Source organism: Triticum dicoccoides, chromosome 5B (assembly GCF_002162155.2).
Source record: "Triticum dicoccoides isolate Atlit2015 ecotype Zavitan chromosome 5B, WEW_v2.0, whole genome shotgun sequence".
Lineage (NCBI taxonomy): Eukaryota > Viridiplantae > Streptophyta > Magnoliopsida > Poales > Poaceae > Triticum > Triticum dicoccoides.
The window spans coordinates 326,291,930-326,306,475 of NC_041389.1; positions in this window are offsets into that span (position 1 = coordinate 326,291,930).

Consider the following 14,546-nt stretch of genomic DNA (forward strand, 5'->3'; position numbering starts at 1 on the left):
GGCGAGGCGACGGAAAGCGATGCGGAGGAAGAAGGATTCCGGCGCACCCCTACCTTGCGCGCCAAATGTCAGATTTCGGATTCCGGCAGACCTTTAAGGTTCGAACTCTGGGGTGCGCGCGGAGATCTCTCCCCTACCGATCTACGTCCGATCTCGTCGCGTGATCTAAGTAGGAAACGATGAACAACACAAAGTACGCGAGATTTATACTGGTTCGGGCCACCATTGTGGTGTAATACCCCACTCCAGTGTGTGGTGTGGTGGATTGCCTCAAGGGCTGATGATGAACAGTACAAGGGAAGAACAACCTCGCGAGGGGTGTTCTTGAGCTGGTGCGATGTGTTCTACTTGGGCTCTCTCTCTCTTTTCTCCCCTCGTGGCTAGATGCCTCTACTCTGTGGTGGCTAGCTCTATTTATAGAGGCCCTGGGCCTCTCCCCAAATAATGAGCGGGGAGGGCGCCAACAATTGGCCATTTTGAAGGGGAACATCTAGTACAAGTTATCCTGACCAAAGGTGGTCTTCGGCTGCCAAAAGCACTGGTGATGACGCCGTCTTGGGATCCACGGTGACCTCCATCCTGCCGCTCTGCTGGTCTTGGTCTCGTTGCACCGGAATGGCAACCTTTGCCTGATGCCTTGGCCTATGCTTGCCCCCTTTGCACCGAAAGGGAAACAAGGACACTGCGCAGGCCGGCGCCCGCCTGGCGCCTGCCTGGTCTCGATCGTCATGGCTTGCGTCACGGGCTCCTCGCGAGGTACCCCTTCCTTGATCTCTCCACCTCCTCGCGAGCCTGCCTGATGAGACTGCCTCTGAGGGAGCTTCCTGTCGTCCGCCCCGCGAGGCTTGGCCCCTCGCGAGGGTCTTGAGCTTGAGCTGATGAAGACGGGCCGCACTGGGCCCCCACTTGAGCCACGCCGCGGGCCGCAGGCAGGCAAGTCTGGGGACCCCCATTCCCAGAACACCGACAATAGCAATATTATGTTCAACTTTAACTTGCTCAGGGGGTTTGTGAGTCCTAATATTACTTTTGTTGACAACAGTTGAAGCTTTAGCATGATCCTTATTCTAACAGGGAAAGGTGGTTTCTCAGGATAAGCCGCAGGAACAATAGGATCATTATAAGTGATAGTCTTTTCTTCAACTTTAATAGGTGCAACTACTTTTACTTCAATGGGATGATTATATTTAAACCGCTTCTGCTTAGGGAGATTAACATGAGTAGCAAAGGATTCACATAAAGAAGCTACTATCTCAGAGTCAAGTCCATATTTAGTGCTAAATTCACGGAAAACATTTGTATCCATAAAAGATTTAACACAATCAGACTTAGGTATTATACCTGACTCCTTACCTTTTTTGAGGTCCCAATCTTCAGAGTTGTGTTTAATTATTTCCAATAATCCCCATTTGTATTCAATAGTCTTCATCATAAAGGAGCCAGTACAAGAAGTATCGAGCATGGATAGATTATTACGAGAAAGCCGAGCATAAATTTTTTGAATAATCATTTCTCTTGAGAGCTCATGATTGGGGCATGAATATAACATTGACTTAAGCCTCCCCCAAGCTTGAGCGATGCTTTCTCCTTCGTGAGGCCAAAAATTATATATATAATTACGATCACGATGAACAATATGCATAGGATAAAACTTCTGATGAAATTCCAATTTCAATTGTTTGTAGTTCCATGATCCCATATCATCACATAGCCTATACCATGTCAATGCATCTCCCTTCAAAGATAAAGGTAAGACCTTCTTCTTGATAGCATCATCGGGCATACCTGCAAGCTTAAATAATCCACAAACTTCATCCACATAGATTAGGTGTAAATCGGGATGCAATGTTCCATCACGTGTGAAAGGATTAGCCAGCAGTTTCTCTATCATACCCGGAGGAATTTCAATGTAAACATTTTAAGTAGGTTCAGTAGGTTGAGGAGCAACTATTTTCTCTAATGGTCGGGGTGAAGATACCCCGAACAAGCCTCTCAAAGGGTTACTTTCCATAGTAGCAAGTGATAGTAAATTTCAGCACGCTATATAAATTTTTCCTTACCAAATTCCACTTACCAAAGGCGCTACACTCCCCAGCAACAACGCCAGAAAAGAGTCTTGATGATCCACAAGTATAGGGGATCTATCGTAGTCCTTTCAATAAGTAAGAGTGTCGAACCCAATGAGGAGCAGAAGGAAATGACAAGCGGTTTTCAATAAGGTATTCTCTGCAAGCACTGAAATTATAGGTAACAGATAGTTTTGTGATAAGGTAATTTGTAACGGGTAACAAGTAACAAGTGTAAATAAAGTGCAGCAAGATGGCCCAATCCTTTTTGTAGCAAAGGACGAGCCTGAACAAACTCTTATATAGAGAAAAGCGCCCCCGAGGACACATGGGAATTATCATCAAGATAGTTTTCATCACGCTCATATGATTCGTGTTCGGTACTTTGATAATTTGATATGTGGGTGGACCGGTGCTTGGGTGCTGTCCTTACTTGGACAAGCATCCCACTTATGATTAACCCCTATTGCAAGCATCCACAACTAAAAAAGAAGTATTAAGGTAAACCTAACCATAGCATGAAACATATGGATCCAAATCAGCCCCTCACGAACCAACGCATAAACTAGGGTTTAAGCTTCTGTCACTCTAGCAACCTATCATCTACTTATTACTTCTAAATGGCTTCCTCTAGGCCCAAACAATGGTGTGAAGTGTCATGTAGTCGACGTCCACATAACACCACTAGAGGAAAGACAACATACATCTCATCAAAATATCAAACGAATACCAAATTCACATGACTACTTATAGCAAGACTTCTCCCATGTCCTCAGGAACAAATGTAACTACTCACAAATCATATTCATGTTCATAATCAGAGGGGTATTAATATGCATAATGGATCTGAACATATGATCTTCCACCAAGTAAACCAACTAGCATCAACTACAAGGAGTAATCAACACTACTAGCAATCTACAGGTACCAATCTGAGGTTTTGATACAAATATTGGATATAAGAGATGAACTAGGCTTTGAGAGAAGATGGTGCTGGTGAAGATGTTGATGAAGATTGACCCCCTCCTGATGAGAGGATCGTTCGTGATAATGATGGCGATGATTTCCCCCTCCCGGAGGGAAGTTTCCCTGGCAGAACAGCTCCGCCGGAGCCCTAGATTGGTTCCGCCTCGTGGCGGCGGAGTTTCTTCCCGAAAGCTTGCTTATCATTTTTTCCAGCGTAAAAGACCTCATATAGCAGAAGATGGGCACCGGAGGTCTGCCAGGGGGCCCACGAGGCAGGGGGCGCACCCAGGGGGGTAGGGCGCGCCTCCCACCCTCGTGGCCAGGGTGTGGCCCCCCCTTTGCAGATATCTTCACGAAGCCCTTGGGTGAAGCAAGATTTCGTGAGTTAAGGCATGAGCTAAATGTCATTGATTCAAGCAATGTGGCTTGAACCCTTGCACACCCCACGATACTCTTCTTGATGTCTTGCTTAGGTGTAGGCATGGACATAGGGGGAGTGTTGTTCTCTCAATGAACTCTCCCTCCCCCCATTATGCATAAATTGATCAACTCTTTCACATTTGCCATTCTTGATGGTACTTGTGCTTCAAAGACGAGTTTTGGTCATGGGACCAAGGATAATTCTTCACTGTGCCATACCAATTGACTCAAACATAGGTGGCTTCGGCCACAGCCCTCTCCTCTAGAGAGGTTTTGGTTAGTGTTTGTTCCTTGTTGCCTTTTTCCTTCTTGTTGAGTCATGTTTGTGTTTGAATTGCCTCGTGTGTGTGTGCGTTTCTGTGTCCGGTCGCTTGAAGGCTGTTGTGCAAAGGCCGTGTTTCTCCGTTTTGTCAAAACGTGCACTTTCTTGAGTTTATGGTACTACCGTGGCAAGCTACGATACTACCGCCGGAGATAAGTACGGTACTACCGCTACCAGCATGGTAGTAATTTTATTGTCGCTGGAAGAGCGGTATTACCGCCCTGCGTGCGGTACTTCTGCCCGGGCGGTACTACCGCGATGACCCGTGGTCTACTTTGATGCAAAGTTTAAATTGGTAAATAAAAGCTAAAAATTGTTAGTTGTCTATTCACCCCCCCCTCTAGTCAACTATATCGATCCTTTCACTAGTCTTAGTGGTACCTACTGGAAGCCCCAGGTAAGTAAAAGGCATTTTCCCAACCTGACAGCCAAAGATAGCAACCAATCTATTGGTCTCCTCCTGAGTTACATTGATAGGTATCATAGATGATTTGTGATAATTCAAATCAAGGCGAGTGGATTATGAGAACACAAGCAACATCCTCTTAAGAGCCAACAACTAACTGTCCACTCCAGGCACAATCATCAATGTGTCATTAGCATACTGGATGATAGGATAATCTTTATCATGGAAGGCTATGGGTAACTGCAGTTCACCGTGAGCATGCATCTCATTAACCACTAGTTGCAAAAGATTAGCAGCTAGAACAAAGAGCAAATGTGAGTCTGGATCTCCTTTTCTGACTACCTTTTTACACTGGAACTGTTTGCCAGGTACTCCATTAAGCAGCACAGAGGAGGTACAAGTACTCAAAAGCTCTTTGATCCAATTTATCCATTTCAAGGTGTGTGCGATATACGGCATGCGGTTCACACGGATGAACTGTTTGTGTTGAGACAAGAGAATAGAAACGGTTCAATATAACAAGATGTGTGTGATACGTGGCAAACAAGTCTCTAATCAGAAATGTGTGCGAAGACCAATAATAACACAGACGGTTGCTTCTAATAAGACGTGTGTGTTGTCCGATGGGATTGCATACAGAGCAACAACATACACACACACACACACACACACACTTATAAGGACATGCATTCGTATTTTATTAGTTAAACCCTACATATAAACCAGGACGGGGGTATAGGAGGTAATTAAATCGCAAACTTTTTTTTGTATTAACCGCATGTGTACGTGTCCTTTCGTCCTCCTCTCGCACGTCTTGTCACCCCGCTGCCATAGATGGCTTACAGCGCAAGCTTGCGCAACGCGTGGGGGCATTCTTTTGGCCAAATGGTGGCGCCAATTAATCGTCGGTGAGCCCGTTCCCGTGCAACCTCGCAGGTTCCCACGCAAGCTTCCCGCCCGACTTGGTGAAATCCCCCAAAATCCCAATTCTTACCGGCCTGCTATAAAAACCCTCATGGCCGGCGAGTCTTGCGTCGCATTTTCCCCTCCCTCCCTGTAGCTTATCTCATGTGCTTCTCCCACAATCGCCAATGGCACCGGTCCGTCGTCGTTGCTCAGCCACTCCACCGTCATCAGAGGACAGCTCCAGTTGGGAGGCTACACCGCGGCGGCGGCGCAGTCCCCGACATAATGTAGTGCACGTGGCGTCCCTGTTGGGTGTGCATGGAACACCCACCACATGCTCCGCAGCCGCTGCCCGTCGGCAGCTGTAGCCGGCCACCGTTGCTGCCACACCACCGTCGAAAGCCAGGGCCATCTCCCGCTCCGCCGCCGCGGCCCGAAGGTGGGCGGTGGCCGTCGTGGCCTCCACCCCACTGCCGGCTACCATGGCCATCACCCGCTCCGCCACCGCGGCCCGAAGGCGGGAGGTGGTGGTCGTGGCCGCCACCCCATCATCGGCCGCCGTGACCGCCAGCCCACCGTTAACCGTCGGGATCATCACCCACTCCGCCACCACCGCCCGAAGGAGGGAGGCGGAGGTGGAGGCCCGCACGTGCGTCAGCGACCTTGCTGCTACATCGAGTTCCTGCGGGAGGAGGAGGAGGAGCGCCTCATCGAGCATGCAAAGAGCCTTACCGCAGCCGTGGCTGCATCACACACCGATGCAGAGGCGAGGAATCAGGAGATCTATGAGTAGTCCAGCCGCTTCGAGGGGGATCATCTGGAGCGGCAGTGGGCGTTCGAGCTGGCAAGCATCGCTAAACGTGCAAAAGCGGCAGGCACCGTATTGCATTTCTCCGGCTCGTCGGTAGGCTCCTCCTCCTCCTTTGTCTCTCATTGAGCATGGTCGGCAGAGGAGAGGCTACCGAAAATAGCACAGAGCCCCTCTGTGGTAGTAGTAGTATTTAGGGGTTATTTTGTTTAGTTCATCTGACTATAGATGTGTGGTCGAAGTGTACAGCATACTTAAAATTAGCTAGTATATATAGTTGAACTAGCTATTTCAGTACGTGGTTGGCAACAATTGGGGAAAAGTTTGGTCGGTTCAGCTGTTGAGTTGAACTGTTTGTATAAATTAAGGACTGCTTAATCTATAGTACAAAAAATACACTTCTGTGATGATACGTGTTTGTCACAGTAGGTCACGTTTTCTGTCATGCATGTACATCCATGACGATTTTATGACAGAATCAGGATAGTCATACCTATGCTGTCGTAGAAGTGTTCCATGACATTACCAAAATTATCATCACAGAAGTGTTCACTTCCATGACAATAAATGCCGTGTCATGGAAGTGCTTTCGTCAAGGGTGACCGACACGTGGCATCCACTGTAACGGGTCACCGTTAAGCTATCAGGTCTGGTTTTGGATCCGATAACCCGTTAACAGCCCGGAACAATGAGGATTTTCCACGTGTAAAATTGTCATTGGCTGGAGGAAACACGTGTTCGCTCACCATTGGGACAGATGTCATCCATTCATTGGACAAGAGGCGCCTATGATAGGTCCACACGTGGCACAGCCCAACAAAGGCCCATTCCGGTGAAAAGGCCAGCCCGTTTGACTTGGTCAAAAGGTAACGGGCCGGCCCACGGAAAGCATGTTCCTATATAGCCCATTTACGGCCCACTAACTCACGGCCCGTTATGGTCTGTCGGAATTAAGCCTTGTAGCTTCATCTGGGCCATCTAATATGATTCCAGCCCATTGTAACTTCCGGCCCATGTATGGCCCATGATGTCTTTCGGCCCATACGAGGCCATTTGTAACTCTTGGCCCATTAACGGCCCGTAGTGAATCTGGCCCGCAATGAATAGTGTATCGCTTCATACCCACTAACGGCCCATTATTTCATTGGGCCGTTTCCAACTTGTGTTATCTTTCGGCCTTCTCAGGGCCCATTTTTTCTTGGGCTTATTTCCAGCATTCAGTTAATTACGGCCCGTTACTGGTCTTTTCTGCTTGTGGGCCAAATTCAGCCCATGGTAACAATCGGACTGTTTGCGGCCCGTTAATCTGTTGGGCCATTTTCATAGTGTCATCAAATACGACCGATTAACGACGGCCCGTTATTGTCGGCCCATGAATGGACGATTCCAAATCTAGCCCGTTTACGGCCCATAATGCGGTCTGTTATTGGCCTATGTTTGGCCGATCGATCATACGTCCCGTAGAAGGCCCATTGATGCTACGACCCGTAGAAGGCCCATTATTTCTACAGCCCTTACAAGGCCCATTGTTTCTACGGCCCGTAGGAGGCCCGTGGTAACTACAGTAAATATGTAGCCCATGGTTATTGTGGCCTAGTTTTAAAAAATAGGTTATTGCGGCCAAACCGCGGAAAAAGAACTGCACTGACTACAAGCAAACAAATAAACAAGACAACAAGGAAATAATAAGCAAGCAACTTACGCTAGGCTATCACGACTTTTACACATATTACATCCATTGGGCATCAAAGTTCGCCACCAGTACAAATATAGGGAACAAAGCAGCATATCATATACACTGGTTGTCAAAGTTGGCGACCAGTGAAAATAAACGCTGCAGCAAAACAAGTCCAGAACTGAAACCACTTTAGAAGATCTCAAGAAACAATATCCTGGGTACCCATAATGCTGGCAAGATGCTTAGCAAGCTTATTAACTTTCTGTTGTTTGGCGCTTAAATCCTCTAGTGCTTGCTCTTGCACCAGAAAGTATGCATCTGAATTTTGCAGGGACTTCCTCAGTCCTTTAGCTTCCTGTCACAGCACATCTGATCGATGTCTTTCAACTTGAAGTTGAGACTCAAGAAGACGAACTGATTCAGGCAGCGAGTTCGAAGAGCTTGTGCCAGCAGTAGTGGCCAGTAACTCAAACGCTAAATCAAGAAAGGACTTTTGGGTTCTCTCACTGTCGTCAAGGTAGTTTTTATCAACTTTCTTGGAGACCAACAGGGATGTCTCACTATCTTGAACCTTATCTGCATTACTTCCTTTACCATTGCATAACGGGGTACTGTTCTCCAATATTTTGTCCGCATTCTAAAAGAGAAACAAGCAGACACATCACAGGTTTACCATGTTGTATATGAAACTCATTTTGGTAAATCAGTTCAGTAGTAAAGTGGACAGGATAACAGCATGAAACAAATATATATCTATGTACCATGGTCACTTTATGGTCTATATCATTCTAGTTTTTGTTGCCAAATCAAGAGAGACACAGTTCAAATATTATTTGTTCAAGACAAAGCGGAATAGACATAATAGAAGTGTGGGAAACTATAGAGCAATAACAACACTTGTAATGTGCATGACATGAGAACATAACTATTTATTCAATTGAAACTGAAATCAACATAGAGCAAGTTACAACAGCAAACCAATTAAAGAAATTAAGAAACAGTATAATGGGACGACCTACGAGCCTCTACAACGATTTGGCGCCCTGCAACGTGGGATCAACTCAATGAACAGCGATTTGGCACCCTGCAACGTGGGATCAACTCAATGAACGCTTTGGATCGTTTCGTCATCCAACGATGTCCTCGCGGCCTTTTCTGCAGCTCCCAATCCCGAGCATGGCAGCAGGCCCAAATATCAATGGGCCGCTACTCTGAAGACCTCTCTAGGCGCCCTCTCGTTCACTGATGGAGCCTAGCTTTCGATCCTCAATAGACGGTTGCGATCGCGTGGTGCTAGGGGAACGCGCCCCGCCCGTACGTACCGATCTTGCACAGCGATGGCGGCAGCGCAGTACATCCCCCGTCGCCTTCTCCTCGGCCACCGGTCTCCTCCGGCCTACCAGCACCGCTCCAGCCGCCTCTCCCGCTTGTGTGCTGCTTCTTTATCAGATCTGGCCGCTCTCTCGCCGCTCTTCCCATTCTCTGCTGTTTATGCTTTTGCGCACAAGAAAACCTTCTAGAATTTGTACCAGGTACTTCACATGCCGCTGTGATATTAATATTTTTTTTCTTTGCCACACAAATTGCAGATAATACAACAGTGATTTACCTACTAGGGAGATGGCTGAGCTAATTGAACTTCCTAGCCAGGTATATCATGAAATTTGCATTTGTTGGCCCTCCCATGTGGGACGTATTTAGTTCTGACATTCATGCGCATAATAAATCAGAGCTCCGAATATGATAATTTCTTTATGCTCCATGGATTAGATTAACTCTACAAGGCTTCTACCAGAAGTCCCCAAGCTTTATGTTCTTCTTAAACCTTATGATTTGTGGTGTCAACCTTGAGTTCAAATCTCAAGTTATCTCTTCTATATTTTTCTGAATATTTTTGTGTTGTCTGACATAACAGGAACTTTGAACAAACCCAAATCGAGGCATTGTAATCGGAATATCAAATGCTTATACTCTTCAGGTTTTTATCTGAATTTTTTGTTCCAATTTCATCAAGATGGACGAGCGCGGCAACACGCGCCTTCATGATCTAGTAGATTTAAAACATACCTGTTGTGCCATTGGAGTTTCAATTCCATCCTTCAAATTTGAAAATAGTTGGTATGAGTAAATACAGTGATGCAAGAGCAAAGGAGTATGAACCATAGCTACAGAACCTGACCTGAGAACAATTCTTCTTCTCCTTTAAGCGTTGAGTTTGGATTCGGAGTGGTGGTCCTCGTGCTTTGGGTACTGCAGTTCCCTTACTAACTGGTCGTGTTTGGGTGCTTTGTGGTGGAGACTGTGCTGTGTCAACTAGAATTGGGTTACTATCTGCTGGGGTTGGGGTTAGAAGGGGTGTAGCTGGTTCTCTGTCCAACTTGGTAGGGGTAAAATCTGCGAGAGTCTGGGTTATGTGTGGTGGGGCTGGTTCTTGGGCAAGTACAACCATGGTTCTATCTGCATCAACTTGTAGCACTATCTTTTCTGAAGACCGTGTTGTTACTCCCTTAGATACTGCCATCACCCTCTCCAATTCAAATGGCTGATAAACAAGAAAAGTAATTGTATGATAAGACAGGTGCAATGGATATTGGGGAATAAAAGAGGGCATGAAATAATTCACATTTATGTTGTCTAACCAAACAGGATAGCACGACACAATTTCACATATATGATGGCTAACTAAACAGGATAGCATGACACAATTTCACATTATGATGGCTAACTACAAAAGATGGAAAGACATAGTTCAAAATATGATGACTATGTAAATAGGATGACATGATATAACTATATAATGTGTTTATTAAATAGGTTGGCATGCCATAATTCACATACATGCCGCCTATGGAAACATGATAGCATGATATAATTCACGGATAGAATGACATAATTCAAAATATGATGACTGTAGACACTAAACAAGATGATGATATATAACTATATGATGCCTTTATTAAATGGGTTTCCATGCCATAATTCAGATAGATGCTGTGTATGTAAACATGATGGCATGATATAATTCAAATATATGATTTATATAGTAAGCAAGTCAGCAGATGGCAATCCATATATGATGTAAAAACTAAGCAATGCAAGATAACATGCATGCCATTGGTAATATAACCCTGCCAAGTTTGAGCATAGACCTCAGGGGGGGAATAAGACTGGTCACCAGTCTCTGAATCCTCCTCTGAGGAGCTCTCTGTAACCAGCAAAGATGTCTGCTTAAGCAGGTAGCATTGTCTACTTTGAATACCTTGTTTTCACTCCAAATACTTCCATCATCGCTTCAAATGGCTAATGCCTAGGAAGAGTAGTTGAATATACAAATGTTGTCGACAAATGGAACACGTAATACAAAAAATGATAGCATGATATAATTCACATACATGATGATTGTCTAAACAGCATGGCATTGGATAATTCACATATATAATGTCTTTGCAACAAGATAGCATTGCATAATTCACATATATAATGTCTTGCAACAAGATGGCAATGCATAATTCACATATATGGTAATTATACACTAAACAGGTGGCATTCACACAAATCATGTCTAAACTAATCAAATGGCATAGCAATGCAAGACACCATACGCATGATATGAGCAACATAACCCTGCCAAGTGAGAGCATACACCTTGGGGGCATAGGACTGGTCATCTGTCTCTGAATCCTCCTCTAAGGAGCTATCTGTAACCAGCGAGTTCTGTGCTTCGTCAGATAGCATAGTCTGCTCTGAAGACCTTGTTTTCACTCCAGAATTTTCCATCACCGTGTCAAATGGCTGATGCACACGAAGAGTAGTTGAATGTACTAACATTGTTGACAAATGTAATACGTAATGAAAAAAAGGATGGCCTGATATAATTCACATATAAGATGACTGGATAAGCAGGATGGCATTGCAAAATTCACATATATGATGCCTGGCTAAACAAGATGGCATTGCATAATTCACATAAATGATGAATAATCTAAACAGATCACATTCACACAAAGCATGTCTAAACTAAGCAGATGGCATATTTGATGTATAAAGTAAGCAATGCAAGGCACCATATGCATGATATGACCAACATCAGCATGCCAAGTTAGAGCGAAGACATCAGGGGGTAAATAGGAGTGGTCTTCTCCTTCTAAATCCCCCTTAGAACACATATCTTCCTCTCGATTACAATCCGAAATGGGTGGAGGGGGGCTGCCTTTGCGCCTACCAGGAAGCGACGTCTGCATGAAATTTTATTGCCACATAAGGCTTGTCCCTTTTCCTCTACATGTTCAGTTCCATTGTGTACAATAACTGATATGCATAGGAATAAAACATAGTGAGATTATGTAAGGAGTGCATGCCGAAATCCAGAGTGATGGTAGCAACCTGTGTATAGACCCAAAACCAATGATAGCAGGCAGATAATGGCTTCAGTTAAAAAATATAGATAATGGCTTCTTTACTGTTTGTTTCCCACCCAACATGAATACTATTAGTAGACACCAGAGATTAACCAGATAGTAGATAGATAATATTGATTGCGGCCCCAATATGTGAGGGAGTCCTCGACTAAGGGGTCCTCGGGCGTCCGGCCTGTTAGCCATGGGCCGGACTGATGGGCTATGAAGATAGTAAGACCGAAGACTGCACCCGTGTCCGGATGAGACTCTCCTTAGCGTGGAAGGCAAGCTTGGCGACTGGATATGTAGATTACTTTCTTTGTAACCAACCTTGTGTAACCCTAGATCCTCCCAGTGTCTATATAAACGGGAGGACTTAGTCCGGAAAGGCAGATACTCATTACCATAGTCATACAGGCTAGACTTCTAGGGTTTAGCCATTACGATCTCGTGGTAGATCAACTCTTGTAATACTCATATCCATCAAGATCAAGCAAGCAGGAAGTAGGGTATTACCTCCATAGAGAGGGCCCGAACCTGGGTAAACATCGTGTCCCCTGTCTCCTGTTACCATCGACCTTAGACGCACAGTTCGGGACCCCCTACCCGAGATCCGCCGGTTTTGACACCGACAATATGTTTCCCACAACCATTTAAAAACTCAAGTTTGACCATTAGTTTGGAGCTGACTCGGAGTCTAATCGGTGAACAGGACGATAAAGTAGCATGTAATATTAAGCGATGCATAACATAAGCAGACACGAAAGAGTGCGACCTCTCTTGCGGACCCGTGTAGTCCTCGAGGTCATCTGCTCGGTTGATGATGGTAATGCAGTTGACATGGCTGCCAGCGGCGGGGAAGAATATCTGAGGCGGTGAAAGACAGTCTGGAGGCCGGATCCCTGCTGTGTTGGACCCTTCTGTCGTTGGAGCAGCTGAGCTGGGGTGGACGACGGCGCAGCTGGAGCGGGACAAACCACACAAGGTTTTCTTTGACAACTATCTGCAAGAGAAGTAATTCTGTAAGGGCTTGTTTGAATTGGAGGATTCTAACAACGCAGGGATAGGAAATACATAGTAATAGGACAGGAATGCACGTGCAAAACAGAGAATTTAAAAACACAGGATTTCTGCCAATCTGGGTGTTTGGTTCACAAGAATTGGAAGATCACAGGATGCAAAGAAGCATGGTTGGATTAAGTCAAACCACAAGAAAATGTACGGTTATAATGCTATTATGCTACTATCTCCTAGTCTTGTGCTACAAGAAAAGGAATTTGAAAAGGAGGACAAGTGGATATTAAAATTCCTAATGGTTTTTCTTTCAAGGAGACACTAAAGGAACAAATCCTACAGTGTTCCTTTGCTCCATTCCTTTGAACCAAATGCATGAATAGTAGTACCATAGGAAACTTTCCAATTCCTATGTTTTTCCTTCACTTTTCCTTTCAAGCACTCGCGATTCTAGTACGCAGGCTTGAGCAAGGAAAAGCCTACACTCAAAAAATGTTTTTGTGCTACTTCTACTACTTTGGACCCAGGCCACTGCCCTACTAGCTCAACTCCCAGGCCATCGACCAATGCACAGCTCAAACGCGAAGAGATAAATAATGATGGCGTTCAAGAGAGTCCATCACGGATAGCTAAGTTGCCTGGTACCTCACTGCTTGTCATATAGTAGGAGAAACTAATCGTATTTCACGTTACTGCGTGTACTAAGTGGACAATATATATAACATGTAGAGTAAAAAAGAGATGCAACAAGTGTATTACCTCTTTGGCGAAGCCATGTCGATCTCTACGTGATTGGGTTGGTTGGTGAGGATGATTCAGCTGACTTGGCTGTCGGAGGAGTGGAAGAAGATCTTAGACATCTTGAGATGGAGCCCGGGGTACTGCTCCGCTGTGATGGAGGCTTTAGTCATTGGAGCAGCTCCGGTGAGTTGAACGACGCCGAGGCTGAAGCAGGACAAGAGAGACAACGTTAACCTGAGTGGAATTCTAACAGCATCTCCAATAGATGACGTAAAACACATAACCAAAAAGTGTTATATGTAAAATACATCAGCCGCTCATCTCTAAACTTAACTGTCGAAACTGAATTTAACTGTCGAAACTGAACTTAACTGTCGAAACTGAATTTTGCTATCGAACTGAACACACTAGTAGCAGAAAAGAGGTAGCAGCAGTAGCGCCTGCGAGAGCCGGGGCAGCTGGTCGTGTAGCAGCATCAGGTGAGACTACACGTCAGTCGAATGCCTTCTTCATCTCTGGTCAATCGATTTTCCAGCTGTTGGATACGAAATCAAGGGCCTGCAGTTCATCTGCAACCTCCACCCCCCTGAGCGGCCAGTCACCACCGGCCAAATAATCGCCCCCCACCGCCCGCGGCCTGGGGTGTGCCGCCTCTCCCGCCCAGAAACCACTCCCCACCGCTGGTCCGCTGCTGCCCCGGCCAACCGTCTAGGCCCCCCCCATGTCGAGCTTTTTCTTCGGGGATCCCCACGCCACCACCCCACCACCATCGGCGACCACCGCCCCCACCCTGAACCCTAAGATAGATAGTGGGGTACCTCT